This window comes from Oncorhynchus gorbuscha, linkage group LG01, assembly GCF_021184085.1.
Source record: "Oncorhynchus gorbuscha isolate QuinsamMale2020 ecotype Even-year linkage group LG01, OgorEven_v1.0, whole genome shotgun sequence".
NCBI classification, from domain to species: domain Eukaryota; kingdom Metazoa; phylum Chordata; class Actinopteri; order Salmoniformes; family Salmonidae; genus Oncorhynchus; species Oncorhynchus gorbuscha.
This window is the reverse complement of record NC_060173.1, coordinates 113,192,442-113,196,165: the sequence shown is the minus strand read 5'-3', so window position 1 is coordinate 113,196,165 and position 3,724 is coordinate 113,192,442. Positions and strand designations below refer to the sequence as shown.

The 3,724-nt window shown below is 43.3% G+C and overlaps 1 pseudogene; it reads left to right on the top strand.

Moving 5' to 3' along the window:
* Nucleotides 1-867: 867 nt before the first annotated feature.
* On the top strand, nucleotides 868-2,687 carry LOC124031281 (annotated as a pseudogene).
* Nucleotides 2,688-3,724: the final 1,037 nt, after the last annotated feature.

Below are 3,724 nucleotides of genomic sequence, written 5' to 3'. Positions count from 1 at the left end.
GCAGTCATGAGTGAAAGGGGAGTATAGGAGGGGAATGAGCACGCACCCCTGAGAGGCCTTTGTGTTGAGGATCAGTGTGGTGGATGTGTTGTTACCTACCTTTACAACCTGTTGGCAGCCCATCAGGAAGTCCAGGATCCAGTTGCAGAGGGAGGTGTTTAATGGGGGAGGATGGTAAATGTGATCTGCATAACATACCAATAGACATACCTTTATATTCCTGCTGATACCTTCAAACACAGACACAAAAGTGAGCATCTCATTCATCTGCACCCAATACATCTAGCCTTCAACATAATTATTATAGCATAGATATTCTTACCTCTGTTGATTCATATCCATTGAATTGTGTCCAATCTCGGTTTTAGAAATATTTGTACGAATATGAAAAGATAGATGGTATCATCATAAAACAATATCAGTTTTGATCATACATGGGACAAACCTTACCTTACACTGAGGAGATCTTTACATTTTTCTGTTAAGTGGCTGCACCTACTGTCCTTTCAAATTAAAATCCATATGTTTCAGTTGGACAGTAAGGTTCCAGCAAGAACTCCCACCAACTAAGGAGGTTCCTCGATGAATCCCACCTCCTATGGCACATATGTCAGAGTCAAGGCCCGCGGGCCACATCCGGCCCGCGAGAAGGTTTTTTACGGCCCCTGGGATGATCTTGATTTATTATTAGAACCGGCCCGCAGACCGCAGCAAGCCGGCAGCCCGCAGATCTTTTACACGCACCAATACTACATTTCCCACAATGCAACGGTGACGCACCGAGCAGTAGGCTGCTTCATTTCAATATTTATTGGCACAGCAGTTGTCAGCATCACAGTAAAATTAACTTTCAGATACCCATTAAAAATGGCAAAACGGAAGGTGGACACTGAGAACCGGGGGTTTCAAACAAGGTGGGAGTCGGAGTATTTGTTCACGGAGGTAGCTGGAAAACCTGTGTGTCTTCTGTGTGGAGAAAGTGTGGCGGTACTGAAAGAGTATAATCTGAGACGACATTATGAAACGAAACACGCGGACAAAAACAAGAATATGGACATGGAACAAAGGCTACAAAAGGCAGAGGAATTAAAACGAGGCCTCAAATCTCGACAGGCTCTGTTCAAAAAAGCCAAATCACAAGGCCAGGCTGCTGTCAAGGCCAGTTTTATTTTGGCAGAAGAGATCGCTAAATCAGCCCGGCCATTTACGGAGGGGGATTTCATCAAAAACTGCATGATTAAAGTTTGTGACGAAGTTTGCCCAGAAAAAAGGCAACTCTTTTTAAATGTGAGTCTGAGCAGAAACACCATTGCCGAGAGAGTAGACCAGTTGTCCATCAATCTAAAAGAGCAGCTTGTGAAAAAGGGAAAAGATTTCATTGCATATTCCTTGGCTGTGGATGAGAGCACCGACATTTCTGACATTGCCCAGTTGTCAATTTTCATCCGCGGAGTGGACTCCAGCCTAAGCGTGACAGAGGAGTTTTTGGCTTTACGTCCTATGCATGGCACAACTACGGGGCATGATTTGTATGAAGAGGTGTCAAGATGTGTAAATGAGATGGAGCTGCCTTGGGAAAAACTCGTGGGTTTGACAACCGACGGAGCACCTGCGATGTGTGGACACAGGAGCGGACTGGTGGAGAAAATACGGGAAAAGATGCAAGAGGAAAACGCGACAGGTGAGCTGACAGCTTATCATTGTATCATACACCAGGAAGCGTTGTGCGGTAAAGCCTTGAAAATGGAGCATGTAATGAGCATCATCACGCGCACAGTTAACTTTATCAGAGCCAAAGGTTTGAATCACCGCCAGTTCAAGGCATTTCTGACGGAGTTAGAAACGGAGCATGGTGATTTGCCTTATCACACAGAGGTGCGATGGCTAAGCCAGGGAAAGGTGCTTCAAAGATGTTTCGAGCTTCGTGAGGAGATTTGTCTGTTCTTGGACAGCAAAGGGAAAGACACAACACAACTCCGAGACGAAATGTTTCTGTGTGAAATGGCTTTTCTGTGTGACATTACGAGTCATCTGAATGCAATGAACTTGCAGCTGCAGGGTCGGGATCGTGTCATCTCTGATATGTACAGTACAGTGAAGGCATTTAAAACCAAACTGACTCTGTGGGAGACGCAGATGCGGAAAGAAAATTTGAGCCACTTTCCCAGCTGCCAGACCATGAAAGAGAAGCTCTCTACCAGTGCGTTCCCGAGCGCACAGTTGGCTGATAAAATAGGTATGCTTGCCGCTGACTTTCGACGCCGATTTGCTGACTTTGAAGCACAAAAAAGCAGGTTGGAACTGCTCGGTAACCCATTTGCTGTTGACGTGGAAAGCTCACCACCAAACCTCCAAATGGAGTTGATTGACCTCCAATGCAATGATGCACTGAGGGCAAAATATGCGGCAGTGGGTGCTGCGGAGTTCGCCCGTTTCCTCCCGACACAATGCCCCAGCTGCGCATCCAGGCTGCTCAAACGTTGTCTATGTTTGGCAGCACATACCTGTGTGAACAACTGTTTTCTTTGATGAACTTGAACAAAACATCACACAGAAGTCGACTTACTGCTGAACACCTCCACTCAATTCTGAGGATTTCCTCAGCTCAGAGCCTTACCCCGAACATTGATGAACTTGTGGAAAAGATGGGACACCACCAAGTATCACCCTCAACCTCAAACAAGTGAACATTACTGTGCAATCACATATTTAGAGTTTTTACTCAGTTCAAGTTTAAAAGTTAAAGTTTAATATTTGTTTTCACTGCATGTTACTTCTCCTTAAACAAAGTGTTGTTTTTGATTAATAGATTTTTGCACTTTATTTTATTGTATTTCAATCCAATTATATTTTAAAAATATTTCAGTTGAGTGGATGATAGAAAATTGCTATTATTGTTTTTTTCTTTGAAGTAAATTTAGCCCACTTTTGCTAAAATAGAAAATATACTGATGGTGCCTTGAATACCGGTTTCTTTCATTTAATGTTCATGTTATGGGGATTTTTATATAAAGGAAATTTGTCTTTTGTGTCTGTTGAAAATTAAAGATTACTGACAGAGCCATAAGAAAATATTGCTTTATTTATCTGATCATATTGGAATATATTTGTTAGGTTTTCAGTAGGTTCAATTAGGTTCACTAGACTATATGCGTCATTTAAAAAAATTTCAATGAACATTCGAACAGTCCGGCCCTCGGCTTGTAGCTAAAATTTTTATTTGGCCCTCCGTCCATTTGACTTTGACACCCCTGTCCTATGGGGTTCTTTTGGGGGCCATTTTCGGCGCCAAAAACCCTGATGTTCTTGAAAGAACTTAGAGGATCTTAGAAGAACCCTTGTTGAACCTCTAATTTTTAGAGTGTACAGGGATGTTGCTGCTCTTGCTGCTGTTGAGTCCCTGATCCACCTCTACGCAGACGACACCATTCTGTATACTTCCGGCCCTTCTTTGGACACTGTGTTAACAACCCTCCAGGCAAGCTTCAATGCCATACAACTCTCCTTCCGTGGCCTCCAATTGCTCTTAAATACAAGTAAAACTAAATTCATGCTCTTCAACCGATCGCTACCTGCACCTACCCGCCTGTCCAACATCACTACTCTGGACGGCTCTGACTTAGAATACGTGGACAACTACAAATACTTAGGTGTCTGGTTAGACTGTAAACTCTCCTTCCAGACCCATATCAAACATCTCCAATCCAAAGTTAAATCTAGAATT